This window comes from Haemaphysalis longicornis, unplaced genomic scaffold (assembly GCF_048455015.1).
Source record: "Haemaphysalis longicornis isolate Haplotype H1 unplaced genomic scaffold, Haemaphysalis longicornis Haplotype H1 scaffold_8, whole genome shotgun sequence".
In the NCBI taxonomy this organism is placed as follows: domain Eukaryota; kingdom Metazoa; phylum Arthropoda; class Arachnida; order Ixodida; family Ixodidae; genus Haemaphysalis; species Haemaphysalis longicornis.
The window spans coordinates 7364600-7388876 of NW_027526445.1; positions in this window are offsets into that span (position 1 = coordinate 7364600).

Here is a 24277-nt window from a genome sequence, read left to right on the forward strand (position 1 = left end):
ATGGTCGCATGTTATATCCCAACCTCAAAACATGCCTACCATGAACGCATAAATTGGTCTAAGCAGCCATGATACTGTCGAATAGGGTTTTTAGATGTGACACCTAGCGTTGGTTTTTTAGTTTTTAAATCCAACTGGCTTCAGTCTCTCAATCGACAATTGTGGTATAAGAAATATATCTGATTTTTCTTTTTATATAAATGTGATGATTATTGGATGCTATGTCGTGATAGAGTTATTCTGACATATTCCCGTACAAAGGGAATACGTGAGGCGACGTCTATCAGGTTACTATGAGGCAGTGCCACTTCCAGCGATGACACAAAAAACAGCGGTTCACAGACACCTCAGGCGCAGTGATTTGCGTTGTATTAACTTTAAAGCACAATACGAACGAGAATGCTTGTGCCTATATTCCATTCACACAATACAAACTTAACACACTTACTGGAATATTCCCGCCGCCGCCAGAACAACTCGGTAAGCAGCACGACCCGGAAGGGCGATCGATGCAAAACACCAAATCATGTTTTTCATTTTCCACATAGAGTAACGCCTGGCAAAATTCTTGCTCCGACCGTAGATATCCAATTGGCTTGTTTCCCGGAAGTGTTACTTCCAACTGTGAACAAAGCATCGCATCTTCATATTATTACAGTTAACTGCGGGTTATAGAGGTTAAATAAACTTTCGCTCTGTAAGTGAGGTACAAATAAACTTCTCAAACTCTTTTTAATTTTCTTGTTGTGACGGTTCGTGGGCACAAACGATTAAAAGTGTTACTAAAGCAGTATGCATTCGCTGAATTCGCCATGATTCGTAAACCCTGCTGGTTATAGGCTTCCTCCATTTGCAATAGTTTTGTATGTTTACGTAAGGATTTTTCATGACCATCCTACTACGTGCGCTACAGGTTGACGGCCTCTCCCATTAACCTCGAAGTGCCCCTGTTCAAAGCCACTCGAGTGCATTCTTAGAGCCAAAAATTTCCTTTTTCGTTTCTCCATCGAGTAAATGGCCTTTATCCTTTTGTACGCCCGTCTGTAGGTGTCCACGGTGCCACCCTGGTAGTCCACGCTTTCAAAAATAGCTAATGATATTGAATTGAAAGTCAATTAACTTTTCTCAGTACGTTGTATTGAGAGTGAGTTGATTTCTCTCTCTGCCCCCCTCACAGATAGCAACCGTGGAAACAATTCTGAATAAAAACAATTTGTAATGAGTTTTGTTTAAAAATTGGCCGCCGCGTTTCAATTGAAACTGTATGCTGTGTTTTATTTGAAACTCCATTGACAAATGTCTACATGTGTGTTGATTTGCAATTGACAGTCTGTTTACTCTCAATAGACTTTTTTCTGTGAAGTTCCTCTTGACACATATCAATTGAAAGAAAATTGAGAAAAGTCTTTTGAGTTCCACTCGAGTCTTTGTTGAAACTTTATTAATACTCCAATTGAGGTCCGTTTTTCAAAATGTCAAATGAAATCCTATTCAGCACATTCAAAACAGCCTGTTTTATTTCATTTCAGTTTTTATCAAGTTATTTCAACAATTGCCTAGTAAAGTTCAATTGACTGTAACAAATATACATTAATGAGTCCGCTTCAATAATGCAAACATATTCTAAAAACTGTCATCAAGGTGTGCATTGAGCAGGTGAAATAGTGATGTGCTTCATGGCAAAGCTTCCTTTATTCCTCACAAACGCATCACGGGAGGGCTGGAGCATGAGATGACCCACTTGGCTACTTGAATGTGTAGCCTGCCATGTACAACAAACAGACTTGTCTGTTTGCAGCCGTACAGTACGAAATGATGATTACACCCCTTCTCCATTAAGCATGCTGGTCTAAGTAGCTTGCCGTTTTAGAACTTCGACAGCTTGTATTTTTGGAAAGCAAGGCTAGGAAATAGCAGTTCAACAAATGTATAAGCTTTTCTCATGTTTTCGTGTGTTAAATCTAGCTAGACACATAAATTGTTTCTACAATTGGTAGGGAGTAGAATGCCTTTACTTGCACGCCTTCCGCATTAAAGTGCCTTAACTCTACATGAACGATTATGCTTGAAGGCCGGCAGAGAGCCGCGAAATCACCCGCATGGGTTCTTTATCGAGTCTTCCACATTTTTCAGGCCCAAAAGAATTCTACATAGGCCTATTATTACTGGTTGAGCCACTACCTGAAAGGAGAAACCCCTAACCTGTCAAAAAGCATACCTGTCAACATGTGGATTTTTTCTTGAAATTTCAATGCTTGAATTATAATAACACAAAATTGGAGAACTGGGAACTTCTATGAACTAGTTTACAAAACTGTGGCCTTGATAAAAAACTAGCGCCAGTTGGTGCTGTCAACTAAAGTAACTACAAAAGACAATCATTGCAAATGGCTTTATAAATGGATCAGCAAATAATGCTTTGTGCTTACCGACTAGTGAAAAATATACATAAAATGTCCATACAGAGCCTGACTGAAAAAATACATTGTTACTAAAATTTTGCAGTCTTTAACTCTCGTACGCCGAAGTACAGTGTGTGCCCTGAAGTACACTATAACAAACAAGTAGCACTACCCAGCATCCTGAAGCGAATATTTGAGAAATGGCTATATCGATATTTTTGCCTTAATCGTAACAGCGGCGGAGGAGTTTCCCAATATAACAAGGTTTACACGCAAGGATAACAGGAAACAGTTTTGTTCGGTGTGGCGGAAAAGTGCAGAGTTGCTCTAAATGAGAAATGGCGAAAAGAACGCACCAACAATGCTATGTCTCCTTTGTAATCGCGGATCTGCTGCTTGCTGGCGCGATCTCGTCTTCGGGGCAATCGTTGTTGCCTTTCTGCATGGACCAAGCCCCGTCATCCCAGCCCTCATCCGGCTGCTCTGCAATTTTCCCTTGCCTGCCGTATCCCCTGGTGCCCGCCATGGCGCCTCGATCACCGACGTCATCTTCAAGAGGACCTATAAAGCACCCGCTTCAACGCTTCGGAATCAGTGGGCATGGCGAAAAGAACGCACCAACATTGCTAAATACACGTGTCCCCTTTGTAATCCAAGTTAGTCATTCATACTGCTCTGACAAATCTATTAACAGGTGTCTTGTCATCTTGCCATGCCCACGCACATGTTTATGTATTATGTACGAGTGAATGTTAGGTCTCAAACTTCTCTTATGCGGAGACATAAGTCAAACCCTGGCCCCGAGGTTACACTAAAACTATTTTCGATGGTCAAGCTGTAATTCTTAAGGCAATTGATGAATTGAAATTGCAACTAGGTGCTACAAACGCCGCATTAGCTGAAATAAGCGCCACAGTCTCCGAAGTTGACAGGCGTATGAATGAAATGACGCAAGAAACATGCAAAATTGACGGCCTTGGCACATCTTTGGGTTTGATTCGCTCGTCTATTAATCAGCAGTCCGGGAAACTAGTCATCTCTAGGATCGTAGCCGTCGTTCAACTGTGATTGTGTATAGTATACCTGAGGCTGCTGATGAAAACGAAAGCATACTTAAAGCAAAAGTGGTGAATGAAGTGTTTGAAAAGAAACTAAAAGTCTCGTGTAAATCAGTTGGCAGAATTCACAGGCTTGGCCGTGGTGGCGGAAACCGCCCTACAATTCTTTACCTGCAGGACTTTAATGAAAAACAGACAATTCTGAAAAATGCCAAAAAACTTAAAGGAACTAACATCTTTATTTCAAATGACTACCCTCAGCGCACACTTCGAAGGCGTAAGTTGCTGTGGGAAACCGCAAAAACTGATAAAGTCAATGGGAAGAACTTCTACCTCATCCACGATAAACTACACATTCACGACGACACGTTTGTATGGGATGAAGATAACAACGAGAGGGTAAAAGTTTCTCTCACCCGAAAATTGCATGACGCCGAAACCATTGAAACCCTTAAAACTGAAAGCACCACGGAAAGCGCATGACGGGTTCCGTGCTTTACACCGCAGCAACTGCGCCCTTTAAATATAAACGCCAGAAGCGTTTTGAACAAAAGTGTTGAATTAGAAAGCGTGTTGTTGTGCTATAACCCCCATGTAGTTGTACTAACCGAAACGTGGCTTAGGGAAGGCATTAGTGATGACGATATAGTTCCTCCTCTCTACAAGGTTTATACAAGAGACAGAGCCTCTTGTGGTGGTGGCGTAGCCGTTATTGTAGACAAAAACCTGTCTGTAACTTTGCTTGAACAGATACCTGACCACGAAAGCGTGTGCCTCAGAGTATATTGCTACGGATGTGCGTTTAACCTTATTGCAGTTTATCGTTCACCGTCCGCTGACCCGGACTTTTTGGCAAAGCTTCAGGATCACACAGTCAGGCTTTTTAAAAACTGCATAATCGTTGCCCGTGATTTTAACCTTCCACATATTGACTGGTCTAAGTTATCATCTCCCTCTCCATCTGACGAAATTATCTTCGATATAATGCTCGCCTCTGACCTTTGACAAACGGTAAACGTCCCAACGCGCGTTCAGGGAACTTCGTCCACTACACTCGATCTTGTATTTCCCAGCCGGTCAATATCTCATGTTCAGGTTAGTGTCGAAGGAGGCATCTCTGACCACAAGCTAGTATATTTTTCATGTCATTTGGGTAATTCTCACCCCCGCGTTTCAGAAAAAAGAAAATTGGTTAAAAATTACTCTACAGGAAACGATGCGTGTGTTCTCGACTACCTTGAATTGGCATTGGATGGTTTCACTCATACCGATGTTAATATCCTTTGGGACAAATTTAAATCAGTCTGTCATTTCTGTCTCGATAACTTTATTCCAAACCGCGCCAAGATAGTACACCGCAGAAATCCTTGGATAAACCGCGACATAATTCACCAAATCCGCAAAATAAAGCGACTTAGAAAACGCAAAAGTAATAACAAAGTAAACTTGCCAACCTTGCGACGAAGGTTGACAGCAAGTATACGTGCCAGTAAACAATTCTATTATTCTGAAACGGTTACAAAATTCTTAAAGGCTGACCCTGCAAAGTTTTGGCACTATCTTAAGGGCACAGGGTAAGGCGAAATTTTGAAAAATGACTTTTTGTTTTTCTTCGCAATTAGGGAAGTTCAATTCCTTGTGCACATTTTCCATATTCACACTTGCCTTAAAAAGTCTTATTTCTCGCTAAAAAAGCAGTTTTCCCGTATGCAAGTAGCAAGTGCCCACATCATCTTAAGAATGTTCTCAGGGTTTATTGTCATTTTTTTCATCAAAAAACTTCCAGTTTCCGATCAAAATGTTTTTCTGGAACCAGCTCTATTAGGAAATTGCTTAGCAACCATTGCATAGCTGATTTTTCAGTGAGGGCAATCCAAAGACCCTGTTGCAGGTTTTTTCCACATTTGCCCTTTGAAGCTGCACACAAAAAACATCTTTCTTGGGCTTCACACTCTAATTATTGCAGCATTGGATGCTGTTCTTTCATTAAATGATAAAGTAATGCATGAGCCAGCATTTTGAAATCATTCAGACCAAAACCTGGGCGCAGCACCACCATGAAGTGGCTTAAAGAGGTTGACTACAAGCAAAATACTTTGTGAACAGATCTGTACGATGGTGCACAAAATAGTCAAGGAAGGACAGACGACCGGGTGAAAAGCAAAAAAATGACTTTGACAGTGATTATGAAGCTGGTGCTTTTTAAATAAATGGCTCCAGTGGTGTTTATGGCAAAAAAGTATTGTTTTTCACCTCTTTTTTTACTTTAAACTCAATTATCTCAAAACAATGTTTTTTCTTACATCGGTACCATTATTTCCTATATCTTCCAAGACAACGAGCTGATTTTTTTCCCCTGTCATCTACATAACTTGTGACACCTGCTGTACTATAATTAAAAATATGCACGTAACAGTTTTTTTGGTACACAACTTTTCATACTAAAATAATGCCAAAATTTAGGTACTAACGAACAAAAAATTATAAAAAACTGATTTTTTTAAGAATTTTCATAATTCTTGTACAGTTAAAAGAGCACAAAATTTGAAAGAAAATGATATATAAGTTATTTAGATACCTTTTTTAGATGCCGAGAAAAATGTAACTCAATATGCCCAAAAATGCATGGGAAGTATAGGGCTTACCCTGTGCCCTTAAAGAAAATGGCAAAACATCGATTGATCACGTTTCGATCGACGGAGAAAAAATTGACGACCGCAAAGAACTTGCGTCACATTTTAACCGTTACTCTCATTCCGTCTTTTCAAAAACCAGCCAATGTGACACATATCACAATAAAACGGACGACCTTAGCTCTGATTTCATAACCTATGAGGGCATCTTTTCGATGCTGTTGAATTTAAAGCCGAAATCGTCATGCGGCCCTGACTGCATTCCAAACAAATTTCTTCGCCGCTATGCTGAATCACTGGCACGTTTCCTTGTAATCTTTTTTCGGTTGTCTTTTTCGAGTGGTACTGTGCCCCTGGACTGGCTAATCGCTCGTGTTGTCCCTGTATTGAAAAAAGGTGATTGGACAAAAATCGAAAACTATCGTCCGATATCTCTCACGTGTACATCCTGCAAGCTGTTGGTGCACTGTATTGCAAATTTTATGATCACATTTCTAGAAGACAATAATCTTGTAACTCCGTTTCAACAGGGCTTTCGTAAAGGCTTCTTGACCACCACCCAACTCATTTCTACCGTTCATACACTCGCGTCCACTCTCGATAAATCTGGTCAAACGGATATAATATTTATGGACTTCAGCAAAGCATTTGATCGGGTTTCTTATTCTGGTCTGATATTGAAACTTAACCGATTACACTTCCCTTCCAACCTAGTTCAATGGATATTGTCCTACTTAAACACGCGCCGTCAGTTCATCGATTTAGATGGCCACTACTCTGATTTCCTTCCCGTTAATTCTGGCGTCCCGCAAGGAAGCGGCCTAGGCCCGTTGCTTTTTTTAATTTACATTAATGATCTAATAGCCTGTATTGATGAGAGCGTTACTATTAGATTATTTGCCGACGATTGCTTAGTTTACAAAGAAATTGAAAATAAGAATGACCAGGTTGTTTTAAATGGTAGTATAAGGTCTATTTCTGACTGGCGCGATAAGTGACACATGAAAGTTAATCTCGAGAAAACAGTGTTCATGCGCGTTACCAACAAAAAATGTCCCGCTGAATTCAAGTACCGCATTAATGACGTTGCAACTGCTCAAACTTAAAGCTTTCAGTACCTGGGCGTAACACTCACTAGTCACCTAACATGGACCAAACATATAGATGCTGTCTGCGCATCTGCTCGTCGCAAACTTGGTCTCGTCAGACACAGGCTCAAATACTCGCCGCCGCATGTTAAACTGTTGACTTACAACTCGTTAATTAGGTATAGACTAGAATATGCATGTATTGTTTGGGACACCTTCTATAACAAAGATATTAACAAACTTGAGCAGATTAACAGACTTGCAGTTGGTTTTACGTATAATCGTTATAGAAGGTCTGGTTCTCCTACCCAACTAATGAACGCAAATAGAATTAGCTCCTTAGAATCTCGGAGAAAACTTGCTAGGCTAAAATTTCTTTTTCATCTCTGGCATCAAGACCTAAAGCTCGACTCCTCTACCTACCTTCAGCCCTCAACCACTAGACCCACACGACATCACCATTCCTGTAGGTTAACTCCCATTTTTGCACGTACAAAGAAGCTTAAACATTCCTTCTTTTCAAGAACCATAACAGATTGGAATGCCCTCCCCAGCCACATATTTCTTTCAAATGATGTACCCCGATCAATTGAAAATTTCTTTAACATGTAAAATTCCAGCTGTCTTGTGTTCTCCACATTTCAGTTGCTTGTTGTATGGTGTTATAAATGGTCTTCTTTTTTTCCAGTTCTTCATGTTTTTCATCCATGCCTTGTATGCCAAACCTCGGCTTTACTATACCCTTGCTTTTTTACCTTGCGCTGCTTTTATTAGTTATTCTTTACTTTTTGCTTGCATAGTTAATGTGTATCAAAATATTGTATCTGTACCCCACTCCTGCTTGGGCCTCAAAAAGGCCTGCAGTATATTGTAAATAAATAGAAATAAAAAAAATAATTTGTAGGCTTTTGTTTTTTTTTTTTGCTTAGCGAGATTTTCTACACAGTAGCAGCCCTAAAACAATATGTTAATAACGTGCCTACCATTTATATTGGTAATTCCTAGAGGCAGAACACTTTACAACGAATTTGCTAAGCCCTCGCTCTATGACGGCCTAGCATCAGTCAGTGGCGCGTCTGATGCCACGTTGAGCCAACATGTTATTCAGTGGTTTCGCTATTACACCACATTCAGCCCAACTTTTTCAAAACTGCTCCGAGAAAGGCAGTCAGCAAGGCTGTGATTAGAAGCAATGGCACAATTAAATTTATGCTAGCAAGTTGAACAAGTGCCTAAAGGAGCCATGAAGAGAAACAAGCTTGATTAATGCAAAAGATTGCCTCGTTAAAATCATACTGACACCATTTATAACGTACCCTTCGCTCTAATGAGCTACGTAATTAGAAAAAAAATAGAATACCCGTGCGACCTACTAGCTCATTTCCCGCAACAGAACCTATGATGTCATTCTAGCGCGTTCTGCGATTGGCGGAGGCCGGCAAAAGCAAACGCAAATACGATGAGCTTATAAGCTTGCCGAACGAGCTGTTTGCACCTACATTTAGTGCATATCTACTTTACAGCAGTAACAATGGTGCGACAAAGAGTAAAAGCACAGAACCACACCTAAACATAGAAGTACCGGTTAGTATGCTGCTGTTGGTACTGCGCGCACTATGCTTGGTTTAGCTGCACAGGACTGCGGAGCTATGGGGTGGTTTCAGACGACACTGGCCGATTGACGCAGCGATGATGTCTCACGTGACCGTATTTGTCGAGCGAGCACCATTTTCCAAAAACGATTGTCTTCATGAACAAAACAAGCCAGTTACAAATACGTTCACAAACAAACCAAAAGCAGAAAACGACTTTCCGAGGTGTGGTGGAGCCATCTAGGTTCACTAACTGTAAACAAGGCCCTGTGATGTCATTGCAGAACACAAAAACGCAAGATTTAGAGGGAAAATCAAAATTTTAACTTAAATAAATACATTTCTCGGTGAATAAATCATCGTTTGCATTTAGACAAGCGCTGGTGGCACTAAAAAACACGAACTCTTTCGAATGACTCCTTTCATGGCTCCTTTAACTCAAAACTGGTATTCACGAATTTGAACGCCCGACCCCTGTGTGTGTTCTAGCACAAGCTGCCTAGTACCCGAGACAAAAACTGCCTAAAAATAAATTCACGAAAGATACATGTAGAGAATTTGCACTTTATGGTAAAAGACTAATACATGACATAATACGTGAGAAGACTACTACACTGATGCAGCACATTTGTTTCCTGCCACGGTTTTAAAGCCGACCTCTCTGCTTGCCTTCAGGGCGTCAAGGTAACGCATCTGACTTGTGTAATCCCTAGTTTCTACGTATACTATTCATCTCTATTTTTAAAAATAAATCAATAAATTTGTTATATTTCTGACCATTACTTTTGTTAGCTGTAGTGAAGTACGTTTTAGGCCACGTTCGGTACCTACGCCACTGCTGTTTCTTCAAGCAATCGTTCAAATTCGGAAGCGGATATATTGCCTGCAGCCAGCACTTTAGCTTGTAAGGATATTTTGGCGCCATCAAACCATCAACCATCAAAATGGTTGAACACACTTGCCTCTATGTTTCTGGTAATTCTGCCTCTCTGCCTAGCGCTGTCAGGTGTGCTTGCATGGAGATGTGTTCATGCATCTGTAACTGATCCGAGAACCACTTGATCAATTCGGCCTACGTAATTTTTTTTTCGTTACCTTCTTTCGTCAAATAATTAATTTACCTTAATCACAGCGTTAATGTTTTTTGAAACTTGGCAGTAGGTAATGATGGTCTTCTGCTCCGTTCTGTTGCCGCACTACGTGTGAGGTTTTAGTCAGTCGTCACTAGCCTTAAAATGTTTTGATAGATATTTAGATTATGCTACATACAAACAAAGCACACACGAAAAAAACAATCCAGCAGTGCGGGAGATAGTAGAGTACTTATTGGTGCCAAAACGTTAAGTGCCAATACAATAGCCTCCCCCTTCAATTTGTTCCCCCACAGATCTTTAGCTTAAGATAAGTACAAACAAAGCACACGCGAAAACAATACAGTGGCGCCGAAGACAGTAAAGTACTTATTAATGCCAAAAAGTTAAGTGCCAATACAATGCCCTCCCTCTTCAGTACAGTTTTTATAAGGCTGAAGTGAAATTATTCCTTTTAGGTCACTCTCCAGAAGGCGTGCAAAAAACAATGTTTATGTAGCGACAAATAACCAAGTCGTGAGAATAGCCATTCAGGTTTTCCTGCATGGCGTCAGTCATGACGAAATATACAGGAGCGCTCGCAAAGAATGAACTTGCCTTTTGTACATACAACAACGTGGCTGCCAGCGGGGATCCCAGCGTGGGGAAGTTATGACGGATTCCAAAGCGTTGCTGCCAAATTTCGTTAAAGCGTGGTAACACACCACTTCGAAAGCTTGTGTACCGTGCAAACACAGTGCACAGACACACCACAGACATACAAAGGATATTAACCGGCCGTAAAAGAGCGCATATGAAGGCTTCTCCTTTAAAAATTTCTAGGTGTCGCCTATTGTACTGCAATATATGACCTTTGCTGCTTCCTGAAAAGAGTCACACAACGCACAGAAACTACCAACAACACGAACAAAGCTCTAAATTTGCACAGAACACTGAGAACCACCGCACCAGGCCGGACTCCGCACATCCCCGATCGTTGCGAGCAAGCGACTTTGGCTTCGTTTGGTGTAGGTCGGCGATAGCCATGCCACACCGATGCATTCATGCGGAAATTTATCGTGAAAACATCGACACGAGATATACAAAAAAACCGACGGGTGCTCGTGAGTTCTGTGTTATTATTTAGGTTTATTTTTTATAGAATTATTACAAATCCAATAGGAGCCGTGATATTATTTGCAAGTAGCCGCACTCTGGACAGTTCGCGAGGTTGGCTGTAGGCGCCGCTGGCGATAGTGGCGATGCAGTGTGCTAGAGTGGTGCGACCCAGCGCGGTCACATTAGCTAACGTTGCAGGGTTCCTGAGGAGCCAAAAGCTCTTCTTATTGCCAGGTGTACAGGTAGATGGTACGTGTATTTTGTGTCCGCGCGCCCGCACCTCTTCCCAGTTTCCGCGAACGGTAGCAGAAGATAGAATGGAAGAATTCTGAAAAGTCCAATCCTAGAAAATAGATTTGAAGTTCCCTGTCTGCTTGCGGCTGCAGGATATTTGCGAAGCGCTTGCGCTTCAGAAACATGGTAAGCGAAAGCATTCACATATTCAAAATAAATACTTTTTATAGCGAGAGAGTGGTTCGGAGTGGAACAAGCGGCATGCCAGCTCAATAATTTGTTCGGAATCTCCCTCTCTCTCTTTCTCCCTCTCTCTCTCTCTCTCTCTCTTTGTTATGACATAAAGTAGTTTCAGGAACGTTCTTCGTATTTATGTCCCTGTGCAATGAAGATGTGTTGTTATTCAGCGCTTCAGTTTGTCTTCCGTTTTTTTTTCTTACTACCAGTATTTATGTTTTACTGGCGCAAGGACGTCTCATGCGAAAGAGCGCAAAGACATTTGTTTTTTCACATTTATTGCTAACATAACATGGTGGTGACTGGGATGTACTTCATAAAAATAGTGTATGTATGAGTGTAAAGGGCCTTCGCTCTAAAAAGTAAAGATGGATAAAATGAGAGGTAACAATGACGATTTTTAGGTGTGGGGTGGGGGCATCATAACATAACAGGGACGACAGTGACGACCCTGGCACATGTTATGAAAACGCCCAGAACTACCCTCACTACTTGCATCGTGTGGCCCTGGTGTCACCCATGGTAAGAGATGAGTGCTAAAAATCCCATATCGCTGAGGTGGGCTAAAAGGCGTTCCCTTCGGTTGGGAGTTGATCAGATAAAAACAGTGATAACTTGTAAGGGTATCGTGTAGGCATGTAGTTCGGGGAAGTGCGTTTCCTTGCATCACCGTATGCCAATAATTGAATCAATACATGGAGATTTGTAAGTCTTAGTCCGCACTTCTCAAAAGCTGGTGCTGGGGCTTCGTTTAAAAGATATGAGGGGGAAGCGTGTGCGACCTATTCTTTATCTGCTTATTGATATTTCTGTGAATCTGTTCCGTTTCTCTGGATTGTGTTTCCCTATGTGTAATTTTACCATGTGCAGTTAGTTTTCGATTTGTGTGTCCCACTGTACCTGCCAGCGCCTCTGGAGCGTACCCCTAACTATTGGCTTGATGGCTATGTGAGGAAACATGTGGCATATCTAAAACATTACGGAGAGCAGCTACAGCGGCATTCTGGTCAGCAATTTCATTGCCCGAAATTCCGCCATGCCCAGGTACCCCACACACTACTACATTCAATTTTAGAGCGCAGGTAGATATCCTGTTTTTTTTTTCAAAGACGGTTTAAAATAAAGTTTCTCGTTGGTTTTTCCGAATGAAGAGCTTGTACTACACTCAGGGAGTCAATAAAAATGGAACTCTGTATTCTGGTCACTGTAATGTGTTCCACAGTGGCTAAAATGCCATATGCCTCTGCTGTAAAAGTACTGGAATTTTTGTTTATTGTGTTTGTGATAGCAAAGTTTGGACAATGTGCAGCCGGTGACACAGAATGGGTGGACTTGGAGGAATCTATGTAAAACGTCGTGTGAGGAGATTTGTGTCGTAGGTGTTGGAAGTGCTGTAATATGAGTTATCTTGATGCAGGTATTTTTATAATGGCTCTAAAAGATGAATCACAAAAAACTGGCACATTTCCGAAGGAGCAACAAGGTCTATGATGGGCGTCTTGTAAGTCTCGCTAAAAGAAATCACAGGTTCCTCAGCTTGCACTTTCACTCTCAACGAAAAAACATAGATATACAGGGCCAATTGCGAAACGAGTGCATGGCAGACGTGTCATTGATATTAAACGAAGAAGGGTGATTTTTCCGGATGTTGTATTCACGGCATACAATAGGTCTGTGTGTTAGTCCTTATCTTCCAGGCACCACTGGTGACATCAAACATATAGGCTTTGTGCAGGACCCGCTCAGAGGGCTCCTGACAAAAGGTGAAGCCCTAGGTGCAGAAAAGGGCCACACATTTTTAAAGCGGTTTTCGAAACTGGCGCGTGTACTACGCTCCCATAGTCCAACCGCAACTTCACTAACCTTTTGTAGAGACGCAGTGAACACATCTTATCTGCGCTGTAGGAGTGGTGGGATAGGACTTCTAAGATATTCATTGCTCTATATATTTATTTTGAGTAGCTTGATATGTGAAATAAATTAGAGCTTTTCATCTAGCACAATGGCTAAAATCTTGAGCTCCTTCTTCACAAGCACAGCTATTACACTGACCTGAACTGTGGGCTCAGGGTGAATACCACGCCTCTTGAAATATAAGATACATGTGCTCTTTGGACGATTTAGCTGAAAGCCATTGTCGTCTGCCGAATTGGCGAGCCTGTTGGTGGGAAGTTGTATCTGCCTTCCACAGATAGACATATTATAGGAGCGGAAACAAATATGAACATCATTCACCTAAATAGAGTAAAAATGATATGTGGAAGAGCTTTTAGAAGTGTGTTCATCTTAGCTATAAAAAGTGTGCAACTAAGTACTCCACCCTGAAGACCGCCGTTCTCTCGCATATACAGTGACCCACTGCAGCCCCTACCCTCCCTCTGAATGGTCGTTCAGGCAGATAGCATTGAAAATTGTTAAGCATGTTCCCACAAATACCAAGCGACTTTAGGTCCCGCAGGATATCGTAGCGCCAGGCAGTGCCGTATGCTTTTTCTAGATAAAAAATGCGGACATAGAATACTGTTTGTTAATAACGGCCTTTTTTACATAGCATTCATAGGCGACAAGTTGGTCCGTTGTGGTTCTGCCCGACCGAAAGCCTGCGTCGCAGGTGTTGAGAATACCATTGTATTCCAGGGAGCATATTAACCTTCTGTTGATCAGTTTTTCGAATAACTTGGACAAGCAGCTGGTCAGTGCAATAGGACGATAACTTGGACCGCAGGAAGCATCCCTTCTTTGTTTCAGCAGTGGCACAGATATATCCTGTTTCCATGCCTTAGGAATGCATCCACCACGTCATATTCTGTTAAATAAAAAGAGGGGAGTTTTGATTGTTTCTGCATGAAGGTGTTTGATCATGTTGTACATAATGTTTTCTGCACCTGCCGACCAAGACTTGCAACTAGCCAATGCAAAGATGAGCTCGTAAAAACAGAATGGAGAATTATAGGAGTCATTTGATTGCTTGTCGCCACGTATGGACATCCGTTCAGCTGACTTTTGGTTGTGTATAAATGTGCTTGAGTAATGTGAAGAGCTTGAAGCGTGTCCGAAGTGTTGTTCCAATGCTTTTGCCTGTTCCTCTAGGGTGCCACCAGTAGTGTTAACATTGATGTGTCCATATGTCCTTTTCCTAATACGTTTTCTTACCTGTTCCAAACGTTTCGTGTGTCGTTTAAAGAATTTATTGAAGTTAAGAAGTACGTGTAGCTATTGGAGGTGAGCGCGACCACGGGCGGCGCTGAAACGTCGGCGCTGAAACGCTGAAACCACGACGTCGGCTTATGGATTCTCGCATTTGTCGTCTGCTTCATTCGGGCTTGCTGTTCCGGCTGCTTCTTTGCGCTCGGTTGACGTCTGATGCTTGTCCGCCGAACATTTTGCGTGTGCGTAACTTTTTATCATAATACTAGACTTAAAATCGCACACACTTGCTCAAGGCGTGATTTCAAGTAGAGTTTTTGATACCGCTGCGGAAAAAATACATTCCCAGCGTCGCCCCATTCTTTGCGAATCCAGTCCTGTGAGGAGGGCGAAGAGTCGGAGCTAGCGTCACCTTCTGTATTATCAATCTTTGGAACAAAAAGAACAGTCCGCTGCTAATAACCGATCACAGCTAAAATGCAAAACGAAAGCAAATTTCAGCCCTGCGAAGCTCTCGTCTTTGGAAGAAGACATTTAATCGTATGAAAAGTAAAACAGTTTCCGCAACCTCACCGAAAGATCGGAAGTGTTAATATGTATCACATTACTTTATGTTGGCACTGCCTAAAATTATGCCGACACGCATTATGGGTCGCAAAAACGGGAGGTTGAGTTTCGAATTACCTGCTGTGTATATAGCCGCGTGCTGATTTTAAACCAGGCTTCTAGTCAGTATGGTGGCTTATTGAGCAAAACTACTCGCGTCTACGGAAAAAAATATAGTAATACTATGTTTGTTCAGACCGGGAGAGATGTTTTGCTACATTTCGCAGAGCCATATCTTTTCAATATCCAGATAAATCAGATTCAGATTCAGATTCAGGGCAATCGTACGATAACTAGAACCGCAGGAGGCATCCTTTCTTTGTTTCAGCAGTGGCACAGCGATAGCCTGTTGCCATGCCTTAGGAAAGTGCCCGCCACGTCATATTCTGTTAAATAAAAAGAGGAGAGTATTGATTGTGTCCGTATGAAAGTGTTTGATCATGCTTTACGTAATGTTATCTGCACCTGGTGACGAAGACTTGCAACTAGCCAATGCAGACATGAGCTCGAGAAAAGAGAATGGAGAATTCTAGAAGTCATTTGATTTCTTGTCGCCACTAATGGACTTCCGTTCAGGTGACTTTTTGTTGTGTATAAATGTGCTTGAGTAATGTGAAGAGCTTGATGCGTATTTGAATTGTTGTGCCAACGCGTTTGCCTGGTCCTCTAGGGTGCCACCGGGGGTGTTAACAAGGGGTAAGCGATAACAAGGGGTAAGCCATACCTATTAAGTTTTCTTATCCTGTTACAAACATTTCTTGAATAGGTGAAAGATTTTATTAAAGTTAAGAAGAACCTCCAGTTATTGTTTCTGACCTGACGGCAAATGCGCCTTCCCATGGCTTTGGTGCGCTTGAACGCTGCAAGGTTGTCGGCAGTTGGGTACCTGCGAGGAATGCCCCAGGCCTTGTTTTGTGCCTGGCGCGCTTGTCGACACTTTTCATTCCACGAGGGCCGCATTAGGTTACTTGTGTTAGGAGAAGACAGGAATGTTCTCTGCAGCGTCAAGGATATGTGCTGTGACAAAGCTACAAGCTTCATAACTACCGAAGTGTTCTATGTAAGTCTGTGAGAGTTGAGATTTCTGCTCAAGTTCTTCCCAGTCTGCAGCGGTTTCTTTAAACCTCTTAGTTGAGGGGGTGTGTAGGAGACTCTAATTACGCACCTCAGGAATTCTGGAAAGTGGTCACTTCAAAACGTGTTTTCCTCCACCTGCCACTGAACGAGTGAAAAAAAAACAGCAGAGCCGATTGCCAAGTCTATGTCTGAGCACCTGTTGAGTGTGATGTTATATGTAGGCTTGTTTGTGTTAACAAATGAGCACCAGATGGTACTAGAAAGTGTTCAATCAAGCGACCACGAGCGTCAGTTCTCCCTAGTACGCCAGAGTTTGTTGTGTGCATTTAGGTCTCCAACTAAGATAAATGGTTCAGGAAGCTCTTCCACCAAGGACTTGAATTCTGAGATAGACAAAAATAATGGTCCGGGGGAATGTATAAGAAACACACCGTAATAGGCCGACCAAAAATGATAAAGCGGACAGCAGTCACAATGGCAACTACGCAAGATAAATGATCATAGGCCTGAAGACAGTGTATTGTTTCAGAAATTTACTTTGCTTGTGATTTAGGTGTGTTCCATGGAGGCAAACAATGCAAGAATTATGTTTCTAAAGAAGTTTATGTCTATCATCTAAGTTTTTTACGAGACCCCTACAGTTTCATTGAACTATGTTTTCAACAGCAATTACAGATTAAAGATAATAAAAAGGTAGTTGTGTAGTTGCCTGTTTTGGTTCATGTTAGTGAGTATTGTTTAGGTGCTGTGACACGAGGAGGTGGTTTTTTTCCCAGGGCCAAAAGCACTGCGGCGCTCATTTGGTGACTGCTGGGCAGGTTGAGATGTCGAAGTATCCTTGTCCTCATATGAAAATTCGGGCGTCACCGAAATGGTGTCCTTCCGACATCCACCTCATGGATTGGTTCCAGAGGTGGCCTCAGTTTGCTTGGTTGGAACCTGTGGTGTGGCAAGGCAAGGAGTACGTGTGGTGCCCCCTGTGTTTATGCTCTCCATGCCCTCGGGTGTCATGCGGGCCAATGCGGGTAGACGGGAAGAGGTCGGACCGGTGCCAACACCTCCCGTCACCACATCCTCAACGGGCTGCGCAGAAGTGGCGTTGGGGGGCCACGGCTGTGGATGTCACCCCAGGAGTAGAAGGAACCACCAGGGCCTCTGCTGTAGAGGCAGGAGCTGGTGGATGCTCGGAAAGGGATAACGACAGCGACACATCAGATAAGCTACATTGTGTCGCAGTGCTAACCAAACGTCGCCGCAATCGCGGCGGGCGCCCCCTGCATAGGATGCAGCCAAAAACTTCTCTTGCTTTTGGCGTGCTTCAGAAAAACTGATGTTTTGAGCAACTTTGATCGGAATCATCTTTTTTTCTTCTACGATGGGCAAGATCGTGGGTATGCAGCGTGTCAGCCACTGCAGTTCGTATTTCATGTTTGTGTTTTTGCAGTCATCAAAAAAGTGATTATTAGATGCAAAGCATCTCTTAGTCGACCGTCCGTCGCCCGTCGGCGTCCGCGTCCGCATCTCTCCTCCTCTCCACACCACCTGTGATAACACCACTGTCTCCCCTCCTGCTCTCCGCACCACCTGTGCGCTAGCGCGCTCTGCTCTTCCTCTCCTCACCACCTGTGCGCTACGCGCGCTGCACCTTCTCTCCCCTCTCCACACCAGCTGTACAATCACGCGCATATGCGCTGCTCCTCCCCTCCACTCCCTCTGCTCTGCGAATAAACCCGGTCTGCGCTCTGCTCAATTGCTTGTTCGGTACCGCGCCATCCGTTGACTGGAAATGGACGCCAACGATTCCGCCGGCGAACTGGCTGGCACGCCTTCAACTAGCACCAGCTGTCAGAACCGCGCTGTCAGAACCGCACACTGTCAGAACCGCGGGCACGTCCGAAGACAAGGCTGCACAGCACAGAACTCGCGACACCGAACGTATATGGCAGCGTCGAGCAGCGGATTCCTCGTTTCGAGAACGAGAAGCCGCTTTGAAATGCCAGCGGCGAGTAGCTGATCCAGATGGCGTTCGGCAACGTGACAACGCTTCGAAACGCCAGCGTCGAACAGCGAATTCCTTGCTTCGAGAACGAGAAGCCGCCAAACGTTCCCTACTACACGATAAATAAAGACATTTCATAAGCTACTACACGTGTCTTTACTCTAACAACCAATAACACGCTACTACTCACAACTAAATAAATTACACTACCTTCCCACGTTAGAACCCTGACGGGAGGGAAAGCATCTCAGTTTGCACGATTTTGCACGTCTTTGAATCTCCTCAGGTTTCCCACGTGGGATGATGGTGTAATTTTTTTTCGCCGCATTTAGAACAAGTGATCTTGCCACGGCAAGCTAGAGTTCCATCACCATAGTGTTGACATTTAAAGCGTCACCTCTGGTGCGGAATGTAGGTAAGTACTCGACAGCTAATCAAAACTGCTTTTACTGTCTTGTTCAGGGTAGATCTAGCGAATGTTACAATGGGCCGGATCTTGATTTCTGCTCTATCTCTCCGCATAATAATTCTACGGACAGCAACAAGACCACCATCATGCAGTCTCTCATGGTGATCATCGTCTGTCTCATGCAAAAGTTCTTTGTCGGAAATAACACCTTCGACAGTGTTTAGCATGCAGTGTTTAACATACAGTGTTTAGCATACACTAACGGTCAAGTTGGCAATTTTTTCTTGCTTTACGAGATTCTCATTTCTTTTTTCGCACAACTTCAACAAGGAGGTCTCTAGGTGTCAATGTTTTGGCATTGAAGTCTTCCTTAGCAATTTGTTCAATGCCCTTGGCAATGAAGAAGACTGACAGGTCACCGATAGCTTTTTCGTCGGTCGGGTGTACAGCTAGGTAGTTGCTGAAGCTGCCTGAGGTGGTTGGGTGTGGAGTGCTTCGGCGCGACCTGTTTTGGAAAATCGATAACTGTGTTTTGCAGGAATCGACAAAGTAGCCATATAACACGGAATTATATCGGTGGCAAGGACAGTCGCCTACCACCGAGCCCAAAAAGGGAACGTTACTTTGCAGCACACGCTAACTGTATCTCGCCACTACAAACCTATGATCGAAATCTAGGGTGATGTACCCGCACAGCGTTAAACCTCGCCGTCTGGAGAAGAATGAAGAAATGTGGAAGAGAACAGACGACAGCGCAGTGTTAGCATTATCAAAGAAAATAGGATAGTGTAAGAATGAAGAAGACGACAGATAAAGGCAACTGGCTGATTCCCCTCAGGGCGTGACAGACCGGGGCATCGTCTACGAGAAGCGGAAGACGGAGTGGCGTATTGCCTCCGCCAGGGAGCCATGAAGATCCAAAACAACCACGGCTTTGGCTCAGTCACCACGATGCACTTTCTCCAGACACGTCAAAGCCACGCACAGCCATGGGCGTGGGCGGGCCCAACTCACATGGTCTCGCGGTTCGCGGGGCCGCCACTACCGTCACCTTGAATACTCATGGTCCCCCTCCGGGACTTTTTTTCTTCGTTTGTTCGGTTAGTTAGTGTGAGCAACGGCCTTAGGCGCTTTGGACTGACTGCCTCTTCAGCTTACGAGTATTCAGCTATTTTCATTTGACAAAAGTGTTCTCACCTGTCTTAGATCGTACTCGATGCGCGCTTCCTCTTTGCGGCATTCTCTGTATTGCAGACTCCAGTTCTACAGTTGTTATCTAGTACAATTCACGTTATCCTCAACAAATCCGTTATCCTCACGTTATCCTCAACACAAACACGTTATCCTCAACGAGGGATTTCGATATGCTTGATTACGGGGTCTCAAGCGCCGACGCTACTCAGGCGCAGTAGTGGAGGGCTACAAACTGACCCCTCCGGCCAGGAATCTTTAACGTGCGCCGAAAGCTAGAACACATGGTCGTTTTCGCTTTTTTAGCCTCCACCAGAAAAGCGGCGTCCGCAGCGGGGGACTGAACTCGCGTCTTTGGGCTCAGCAGCACAACGTCTTAGCTGGAGCCACTAAATAACCAACGTGGCTCTAACCTAGGCCACTCAGCCACTATGGCGGCGTATGCCAGTGCTAGAGGGAGTTCTGACTACTCTAATGAAGTTCACAAGGGAACAATAATGAGACAAAGCTTGTGTTCACTTGATATGAAGACTTATTTGTAAATTCCGCCGTATGCAAAAACTTTATTGGTTCTCATTTTTTTTGTGTCTAGTGGTTTCCACCAAGCTGTTATTTTTTTTCTTAGTATGTATAGGGGTGTTTTTGGCAGTGGAATATCCTTCTAGCGTTTGGGTTTGTGAGATAAGCAGACATTTCTTCAAAAGGAAGGCTGAATTGTCAGACTAGGATGCGATTTCAGATATGCCATTTGTAAACGTAGCAGCTGAAATCGCATTTTTAAATCTACCCCACCCCCCTCCCCGGAACACAAAGTATTACAGCATTATATATTTGGAAAAGGCCTTCCCGCCTTCCCGTGTTTTCCCGGCCGACATCTGCATGCTTTCTGCTCCAACTTCTACGAATATCTCCACTGCCTCTAAATCGCACCAAAGCTGCAGCTTAGCAGTGCGGCAGACTGCCCACCCTATATGTCAAATCGTGGTAGGGTATCATTCACACGGCCGCTTTTTTGTATTAAGAAACTCAGCTGTTGCAGCAGGAAACCGTTTTCGCGCGTGTGAAATGCCAGAAGAGATGAGCCACTAGGATTTTGTCAATCTTTATTTCCTTCATTGTTTTGTGCAAGCCATCCGAAGCAGTAATTGAGGAAATGTATTCAAAAATTGCAACATATATTTCATATTCCCACTCAAAGTATAATTATATTTGTACGAAGGTGCTGCTGGTAAGGCAACTGGATTACCCTAACGAGTTTTATGAGTAGAAACCCTATTTAGTTTGATTCAAACGAAGACTTTTGATATTCTATTTAGTTTTTTTTCTGTTGAAACTTTGTTGACGTTTTATTGGCTGCATTCAGAAAAATGAACGTAGAATAAAAGAGCATAAAATAAACCTAGTAGTCTTGGGTTAATACCTACAGAATTCCGTTATTACAGTAGGCAGCTCAGAAGCAACGGCCCTCCGAGGGTATATGCTTCAGCTCGATGAGTTTTGTCAATTGGTTCTCGAAAGAGTATCAGTAAACTGGTGCGAATAGGTTTTGTGTTGCGTTTTCTCAATACAAATCCTTTCGACTTTCTGATGACAAATCTAAACAGCCACTTTGGTTTGAACTAAGTCTATATTGGCTCAATAACACTCAGCAGTAACTGAAAAAAATGTCGAAATCCATTTTTTACACTTTTGGCCTTTTACCTGGTTGCGTGGCTAGTCCAAGTAGATTTGTTTTTTTCTTTTTCAACTATGATAGCTGCTACTCTAGTTTGTACTTTTATCCAGGTAGCTTGTTTCCTGCCTCCATGCGTTAGTCGTAATAATATTCCATCCAGTACCCATTACTTAGTCCGCTCTAAGGATTGAACCGGCGGGTACATAATCTTTTCTGGTGTATTCTGTTAATATCCTTCAAGAAAACTGAATGAATTAGGGATTCATTGTGCCATGCGCCAATGACGCGCGCTTCCACGGCAGGCAATAGAGTTTAGAACATATAGTCGAAAAGTAGACATATTGTACTCGCTACTTCGTTGCTACCCGTCAACACCAACGAAGAACCACTGCAGGTCACGATTAGGTCCAGAAGCATCAGAGCTTGGTCGTAAGGTTTCGCATGAAGATCCTTTGGCGCCTACCGATGCGGGCATTTGTGGTGCTTGATACACGATTCGCACTGTTTTCAAAGCCTTCTGCTTCAAGGCGTTCTCATCACAACCGTTACATCGCGTCACGTTTTGTTTTCGAGTACCTAGCGACAGACACTGAGCAAATTTAGGAATAAATGCCACGCATCGTAACAGCAACTAAATACCAAGCATTGTCAGAGTGACTAAATGCCAAACAGCGTCACGGCATTATGAGGCCAATGCTACCTTTTGCTGGTTTCGATTCCTTGTACGGTCTCTTATTTGTAACTGCGCTGGTGGGGAAAATGCTTATTTCCCTCTCACTGTTGCTCTTTCTCTGCCTCTCGCCAGCGCGACTAGAGTCGTTCTTGCGCACCGGCGGTGGCGAAATGCACGGCGGTAAAGCTCAAGCGTGCGTCGTAGCCCAAAGGAATTATAATGATTACAAAAAATGATTACAAAAATGATTTAAAAAAACAGGTTGCCTCTTAGAAATAGACGAATCGCAGCAAGAAGGCCTTTCGCATCGTGTTAGCATTAAGAAATACACAAAATCGTTTATCCTAAAGCCAGGCTCTACAACAGTGCTTGCGTCATGCAAACATCCGTAAAACATTATGTGCATTGCTTAATGCGAAATTTTTCTACTTCGTATTGTACATCAGCGTTACGTCAAGGATGTCACGTTAGGGCACAGTAGCGTTTCTCTTACAAAATTAGAGATTAAATGCTAGTTTCGCTGCAGTGTTTACTGCCTAAGCCTGCTGTGCCGGCATGGTTGCGCGCCGTTCTCCGCGGATCTTGAGAACGGAGGAGGCGGTCAAGGCTATGAGAATACAGAGGACGACGGCATCACCGCGTACCGCACCACGTGCCCCTGCGCCTCATTGCATTGTTATAGTAACAGCTACAATGCCTCCTCCTCAATAAGGCGGCAGAGTTGCCGTGGTAACTGCAACTCATTTATGGCCTTCGCGCGTGTCCGGCCCCTTTAACTTGAAATTTACTATCGCCACGTCAACCCCGCCGGGAAGTTAACATCATCTGGACTTCTCGCCATTTCTCCCCGTGGGGCAACAACTTTGCTCATCAGTAATCCGGCGCTCTGTATGTCCAGGCTTCCAAGGAGACCACTTCGTCAATACCGCTCGTAATATATATAGACATAACGCAATACTACCGGTCGGACGGACTACTCTTTCCTACCGCTCACTCTCCACTCACCAAGGAAGAAGAGCCGCTACTCCACAGCCTACAAACTAATACCTTTCCACGCCCAGTTCGCCTGGATCATATGTTTACAACTCTATACCCTGCTTAATGCCAGTTTTGTTGACAACCTAGACCTCTACCTTTTATTATAATTGAGTGGGAGCGCAATCCAAAACTTCAACTTCTCCGATCACCTCTTGCAACCCTGGAGCAGCGGGAAAACCTGGACCAAACAGCTTGATCGACTGGAAGACGGTTTTATGTTCCCCTTTTCGGTAATTTTCTTTTCTCCAAAATTTTTTATCGCTGAAAACTTGCATCATATCAATGCATTTGTATACTATGTGAACAAAAATATTCCTCTTTTGCTAAGAGCTTGGGTTTTGCCTGCAGTGTTTCTTGCATTTCCCTTTCAGCCCTAACATGTTTATTTCGAATTTTTTTCTGAGTGTCTTTGGGCAGTATTAAACCTCAGAAGCATTGAAATAAAAAATTAAGATGATAGTGGGAGTACTTATTATTTTGCACGTATGACAATTATTACGTGAAGAGGCATTAAATTTTACTTTCGCGTAGAACATCAAAATTGTGTTTTTTCTATAATTTACCAAAACCTGATCCTAGGGCAAAATAAATTATGCTGGAAGTGTATTTACGGATTTATGGACACGTTTACAAATCAGAATTTTGGTACCCTTCCACACCCCTCCGCCCCCAAGTGGTCATATCTTATATTTAATGGAGCTTCATCTTTTCATAGCGTCAACCGCAGCGCTACGCGAAGTCCAACCGCAAAGTAAAACCATGCTGATGTATTTCGCACGAGAAATTCTTGAAGAATACAAGAACTGCTTTTCACAAAACTGGCAGTTTCGGTTTTGGGCTCGACACGCTAGACGATATTTTGTGTTGTGTCGTCAAAGAAGGCACCAGGAATGATAGGATTATAGTTTGGGTTTTACAGTTCTCACATGAGCCATCAGCAAAGTAAATCTCCAAACGGAGACTTAAGCTGTACAGGGAGTTTTCGAAGCAATGAGCTAAGGTGGCTCCGTTTGTAAACGGACAGTAAGG